General features: G+C 41.2%; 1 long non-coding RNA gene across 1 annotated transcript; it reads left to right on the plus strand.

Annotated features, from left to right (window-relative positions):
* The first annotated feature begins 2,342 nt into the window (after positions 1 to 2,342).
* On the plus strand, positions 2,343 to 5,921 carry LOC121085838. Its single transcript, XR_005827207.1, has 2 exons — positions 2,343 to 2,570; positions 5,858 to 5,921. It is a non-coding gene; the product is annotated as an uncharacterized LOC121085838 (long non-coding RNA).
* The last annotated feature ends 1,470 nt before the right edge of the window (positions 5,922 to 7,391 follow it).

The following is a 7,391-nucleotide window of genomic DNA, read 5'->3' on the forward strand; positions in this document are numbered from 1 at the left end:
TGAAATGTTACGAATCGTTGTAGTCAAAAAATGGCCATTTGTTAATCACCACTTTATTTTATGCTGCTGTCAGTACCTAGCAGTGCGATAGTTTAAAAAAGACTAAGTGATTTTTATAAAGCCCAATTTGGGAGCTAATCAGGGAAAGATTAGTTTCATTTAATCTGGGATACAAAAAAAAAAATATCCATCCATGGTGATAGTGTTGAGCAGTTTAGTGAGTAGAGGGAAAATGTGAAAGAATTTCTTGCATGCTACACTTCAGGGAACAATCGTATCACTACAGCATGTATTCTAAAGGTGGATTTTCCAGGAACACAGAGACTTCTTTTTCTTCCAGTAGATGATTATGAGAAGAGACAGGCTGCCTCAAGGATCTGTAATTTTTATAAGGTAACATTTTGTTGTAATGCTGCATAATGAATAAAACACTGGGTTTAGCTTGATGAATATAAATGAAAAGACGTAATTTCTTGATCCATGAGACTAAATGATTACATATGACAGTTTCCCACCTTTCACCCCTTCTCATTTTCATTACATTTCTTCTGTATTACAGCATGCTAAATTGGGTTTCAGCAGTGGGCAAACTATGATTCATTCAACCCACAGTCTTCTGTGTCTCTCTGCCTTTTTTTAGCTGAGAGGCTTATCAGCCACATAATCAGTGCCTTTTATACCTCTGAGCTGAACCAAGTGAGGTCTAAGTGTCTGAGAGAGAATTTTATTAATCAAGATGTACCAAATCCAGTGGTGCAATCCATAAAGGGACAATTTTCCCTTGGATGACCGCAGCTTCCACTGATCTCTCAGCGTGGTTAGCCTTAAAAAGTTGAAAGGATTGTTTCTGTTAATGGGTTGGTATGAACAAAAATATACTATGAAATCGTCTGTAAGGTATGCCCTGTGCTTTGCTTCCCTTGTGTTATAAAACTCCCTTTATACCAGGGGAACACACACTGAGCATTGAGGTTTTATGGCGTTTCCCCTGGCCGCCCTCTCCAACCCCAGCGAACTATCCCTGTCTGCCTGAGTCAACTGGAGTCAGATGGCAGGAGAAAAACCTAAGAGACATGCTGTTAGAGAGCAGTTAGGTAGCACAGAAATTGTCATGAATGCCAAGGCTCAAATCACCAAGATACTTCAGTTACCTGTTCCCCATACTGTAGCTCTCCGGGGCTTTTGAGACTGCAGAGTAAAAGCTCCTGTGTGGAAGATCCTTACTTGTGGTAAGGACCACAAGTCTTGGACCTATGTAATTTCAAAACAGCTCAGGAGATTTTCAGTCATGCCCTTTCACAGCCAAAGTTCAGACCTGAAGCTTCCTTGAAAGTCATTGCCTTAAGCTTTCAAAAACACATGATGTACTTTTATCTCTATCCCTGGACTGTATTACAGCTCCAAAGAGTGTTGCAAAAGCTTCTGTTTGGGTTATTGCTATCACCCAGACAGTTCCTTTGCTCAGGTCTACTTACAAATATCTCTTGTGGAACAAAGATGGGGATAAGGCCGCTAAAAGAGTTAAATGAGGTGCCAAGACCAAAAACCTTCTCCTTTGTCAGGATGACAGACATAAGATGAACGGACAGATCAGTCAACAAAAGTCTAACAGTCTCAGGTCATGTCTGTTGTAGGTGGTTCACAGGAAGTTCAGACATAGCCCCACACTGGCACCAGTGGGACAGTAGGATAGGGCTAGTGCTGTACCTGCTGGGACATTTAGTCCTCAGCTGAAGGAAGAAATGAACCAGCTTGCTTGAAGCATTGCAAAAGGCTTTGATGGATCTAACCCCATGCTCAAACAGAACAGGGGACCTACTTGTTGAATTCCCTGGTAGCCACTTCAGTATGTTATGCTTCTTTTGTCTTTCTAAGGTATATGATTTATGACTCATGGCTTTTGGTATGTCACTCAGAGCTACAGGACAGTCTGATACCCCATCAGTACAGCTGGCATTGCCCACATTTTTATGGAGGACATGGAGCTCACCTTGTTCCTCAGTGTAGCTAACTCACCAAGCTGGTGAAAAAGGCAGGTATAATGTCATTCCTCTTGGCACCAGCTATTGAGGATAAGAGAGAAAGCACAGGGCAGGCACGCCAATTGGAATTGACTTACCTGATAACAGAAGCAGACCCAAAGTAAAAGTAACTGATTTCGAGGTTCATTTTCATGCTAAAAGGGCTCAGTGGCTCCTGTCAGCAGCAGTGGTGAAATACTTGGACCTCTTGTCCTCGGAGATCTCAACATGCAAGACAGCATGCAAAACCACAACTGGCTCAAGCTGCACCATTACCAGCAACCTGGATCTGTGTTTTGACTTGAGTGCCGGGACTGACAGACAGCCCAGAGACATCACCCTCAGGTGTCCTGCTATGCACAGAGTATCACTATGGAGCAAGGTGCAGTCCAATGCTAAAGATATTTTTGAACCTATTCTGTCTGTCTAGGCTGTGTGACAATGTTCATCCATATTGCTTCATTCACAGCTGGAAGGACTCAAACGCTGTGGATGAACCTGGAGAGAAACCCCTACTGAAGATAACACAGCTCCTCATCTCCAGGAACAGTAAGTTCTCCAGCATCATGTTTCCACTCTGCCTTTCCCATACATGTTCAAGGAAATGCTCTGCTTGCAGCCACTCTGTTGAGAAGAGAAATTCATAGCTATTTTTGGCAGGTTCAGATCTCTGCCTACTGGTGGCTCTGGAACATTTTAGCTGTGATATGTCTTTGCCAGCCATATGATCATTAATGAAAGAGCAGTTTTGAAGACATCCATCTGTACCCTGTTGTGGCTGCCATGTTGTTTCATGAAGCTGCAACTGCTTTTGACCTTAGTGGAAAGCGCACAAGGGTGTTATACATCCTGTGGCACAGGCACAGCCATGCACAGTGTTAGATAATGTCGTGTTTGATGTCCTTTCCGAGTGGCCCAGCTTGGAATCCTCAAGGCATGATACTCACCAGCATTGTGAAATCATCCATCCATTCCACTCTGGAATTATGCCACAGAATCATGTGGTTGGTACATGGGAACTGGAGCAACTTCTGCCTGTGTCTTAGCTGTGCTCTGATGAGGTGAAGAGCTCCACTTGCCCTTCCTGGAAGTAAAACTTAATAAAGACTTTTCATTAGCTGAGATTAATCATAAGAAATAAAAAGACTACCTGGCTGCTTTGTTAGTTTAGGCATCACTTGAACAGTAGAAAGAAGTTCTAAGTCTCACTAAAAAGGAAGCGGCATCAATCACGGGGCATCTATTATTTAGTGCTGCTAAGGTGTGTCTCCCACTATGTCTCATTTACTGCAATTTTGAAGATAAAATCTGGGAGGTCAGTTTTGTACCTGCTATAAGCTGCCATGAAGTTCCTGATTATTATTTATATTAAAAATGTATGTAATTACTTCCATCTCAGTGAATACTTCAAGTGTTATATGAACACTAAAATATCTGATTTGATTTAAGCTCTTTTTGGCGAAACAGAAAAGTAATCTATTGAACTTGGTTTTATAATCAGAACAAGATGTTTTCTCAGCAGAAGTGAGGCAGGAGGGTAAAGGACCTGCCTGTAAGAGTTGTAAGTTTGGCTTAGATAGAGGGTCCAGCTGTGAAACCTGGGTCTTCACAGAAATTTGAAATTCCTCTAAAGGGATGAAGTTTTCCTAGTGGAAATGTTAGAAGACCTAATTTTTACTAGTTATTCTGTTAATTGGAAACAGCTTGGGCAACAGAGACTGGTCAGTATTTGTATTTTATACTTGTAGCTAATCAATTCCTCTTAGTTTCCAGCACCCTCCCTAAAATCAAAGGGAATATAACTTTACTTTTCATTTGCTTTCAGAGTTAGAGGAAACTGATGTTGAATTACCTTTTGTTAATGTTTAAGTTAAATTTTAAAGCATATATTGAACTCACCTTAGTCTGCCTCCATGAAAATGTTAAAGGGAATTTTTAATAAAATAACATGTAATTCATGCTCATTGTGACTGCTCAGTCTCTCTCAGACTACAAGAATAACATTAGGTATCATGACTTTAGGTTACACAACGAGGCTTTAAAAATTTGCTAGACAGCTAGAGGGAATAATGAATTTTTATCCAAGCAAGAACTTTCCTACAGAAGAAAAGGAGGGAAATGGTTAGTGGGGGGAACAGGTCAAAGGAAGCATTAACATCACCCTCAGCAGTGTGTGTGTTACATCACGCAGGGTAAGCTGCTGCTTGCCTGTGCACGTTCTCCTTTCCTTCCAGGTTGTGGATGCACCTGGACCTATTTTTCTGTACATCCAGAGCAAAGCAGTTACAATTAATGACAGCACAGTAACTTCTCTGGAATGAAGGACATTGTCCACACTGTCTGCTGGCCAAATCTACAATACTCTGAATGTTTCAGACTGACCATGTCTCTGGCGTGTCCAGAGACCTGTTTGCATTCTTGCCATTTTCTGCCCCCTGACTGCCTGCAAGTAGAGTTTTCATGCATGTTTACTGACGTGGTTGGTGTCATGGCTTCAAAGTCTGCATACAATATTTTATGGCACAAAAGGTAGGTCCTGTTTATAGCTTCATCTCCTGCACATAATTGTGAAGTAGTAAGAATTATTCCAAAGGAATGGAGTTGAAATAAATGGATGTGTGTGAAAGACCAATCTCTTTATTCATCCATAAAGATACCATGTGAGATGGTCAGCTTTTATTGCTTTCCTTCATCACAGGCAAGGGTTCTTTTAACACAGAGTGTGAAGAATTTCTTGTAATTAGTCAGCATTTGACAGTGTAATCGACTTGACAGAAGCTCTTACAGGTTTCTCATATGGAAGAGGAACTTACTCCATGAATAGTGTTTCCCAAATCAATGGGACCACTTGTAGCATAAACATTTTCTCCTCTAAGAGATCAAAGTCTGGACCTATACTTCAGCTACTTTCATCTTCTGTTGTTTTTCATCATGACTTCATTCTTTTTTCTCCTTGCACCACGGGTACACTCTCAGTATTTCAGCTGAAGATGTTATTTGCCACAGACACCCATGAGCTTAATTCTGTAGCAGCAGTGAACCTCACCAGGTGTCTTGTCCCCGGTTCATTGCCTCATTTGGTGATGCTTGATTAGTTTTCTTAATAGACTTCATGTGGTAAATTGTTTGACTTGACTTGCCTGAGGTTTTAATGGTGCTGTACTTTTATGGGGAAGCCCTGATTATGTAGCAAGGCTCTTAAATCTTTGTCCTGAAAAGGTCAGATCTCTCTATTTTCTTTATCTGAGGAATTCCACAAAATAAGTTACTCAACAGAGAACCCTTATAAAGCACGGGTTTTCCTAGTAAACATTGGGCATCCACTGCAATCCATATTCCATCTTTGCCCTCTGAGGTTTCGCTATTCCCAGTTTAGTGGGGAAACAAATGGAATTCAGCCTTTATTCTTCTTGTGCAAAAATGCACTAAAACTTCAAAATATCTTCTGTCATCCTTTGGTGTTAAATATGTGCATGCTGGACTGCTTGAACAACAATATAAATGAAGGCACAGCTGCACACCCGAATTTCAGTGTTGGCAGTTGTGTTTGTTCTTGCTGTTGCTTTTTTCTTGCCATCATTAAAAGAAAAAAGAAAAAAAAAAAAAGACTAGAAATTCTTGGTGCTTTGATTTTACTGAGGTCAAGGGTATGCTTTCCAAAGGATGAGTAGAGGATGGACATGTGGAACTGCGGTATTTTGAGCCATTAATTACTTCAAAGGTGTTTATGTTATATTTTCTCTTGGTCTAGTTGATTCAGCAGATGATTATTTAGATGTACCTGCTGATGATCCTGTATCAAGTGAACTCATCTCCTGTGAACTGTCTTTCTACAGGTCATTTACTCTGGCAAACTCTTAAGTGGAAGACCTCAGGCTGATCATCCACAAATCTCATTGGGAAAAAAAGTATGAATGAGCTAGACCCTTACATACTGAAAGGAAAACCCACTGGAGTTTCCCATGCTTGTAGGACATAACTTGCACTACCAGTAGTCCCTTGACAAACAGAATGAAGTAAATGAATTGATATAGTAAAGAGTTTGGGTAATATATATTACTTTTAGAAGCTTTTCTGAAGGGAGAATTGATTCTGTGAATAAACATCTTCCCATAAATATGAAGCAGCCTGAGAGTGAGACAGAATACTTTAAAAAATATTGGAGGACAGCGTGCTATCACCTATGAGAGAATCTACCTGATGGCTTTATTATGCTTCTTATGATGTTGAAGCATCCTGGGGAAAAGTTTGAGCAGATGTTTTGTGACCTGATGACTTCTGGATGTCAAAAACATGATGCTGTGAGTTTCCTGAACTCTCCCATGATGCTATTCTGCTATGCAAGGTCATAAGACTGCTTTCCCCTTAAATCCCCCGGTCCAGGATACCACACCAGTCTTGCATACCAAATCTTGTTTTTTCCCTGTGAGAAGAAAAACCTTTCTGTATGTTTTTTCCTTCCATTAACTGAAGGTGAGAAAGATGTACTTTAACTTTAACAATATAAAAATGGAAACAGGCAACACAATTCAATTAATCCTTTGCAGCCTTGCATGAGCCATCACAGCTCTGAAGCATACCTACAAAGCCCTGCAAGCCATAAATGCATCGGCACAGACTCTGTGAACAATTTGGAACATGTGCAAACCTCCTCTGAGTATGCATCTTTTGACATTGAATGTGCATGCAACATGGGTTGGAGTGCATATCCTTTGTGATGTGGACCATCCACCCAATCTGGAACAGCGGATGCTTCATTTATGTGATTATCTGTAATGTCAAAAAAAAGCTGTGGTTATGAGGTTTAGCCCTGGGCTGCTGGTTGTCCATGTGGCCTGTTGCATTGCTGTTTGGTTCTGTCCTAGGTTGCTCTAACACTCTCCAAGACAAAGTCTGGGTGTCTTTGAGGGAATGGTTTACTCCAGAGACCACTGCTGAAAGGCAATAGTAGATGAGAATGGATCAGGTTTAGGTCCTTCCATCATACAAACATTGCAGTGCTGTTGCAGCAGGCTTGGTACCCTCAGTCAGCCTCCTGTGCCCTCACAAGCACCACAGGAGTTGCAGTACATGCCATGCTTTGTGTTCTATGACTGCTATGCAGGTAGATTCACCACAACCTTCACAGTACTTCAAATGTTTTGGCCAAAGAAACTCCATGTTCAGAGCAGAGGAAACTGGTGGCTAAGAGCTCTGTGATATGGTCCTGGCTGGTTTCCTCTGCAAGGGCCTAGTTCTAAACACTGTAGACATGAGCAGATCCATACCTCTTGGCATCAGGATCACTCCCTGGCCCTCTTTTATTTAGCTGTATAGGATTACGGACCGTAATAATCTTAGGCAGAGAAAAAGCGCAAGACCAATATACAG

The sequence above is a fragment of the Falco naumanni genome, chromosome 3, assembly GCF_017639655.2.
Source record: "Falco naumanni isolate bFalNau1 chromosome 3, bFalNau1.pat, whole genome shotgun sequence".
NCBI classification, from domain to species: Eukaryota; Metazoa; Chordata; class Aves; order Falconiformes; family Falconidae; genus Falco; species Falco naumanni.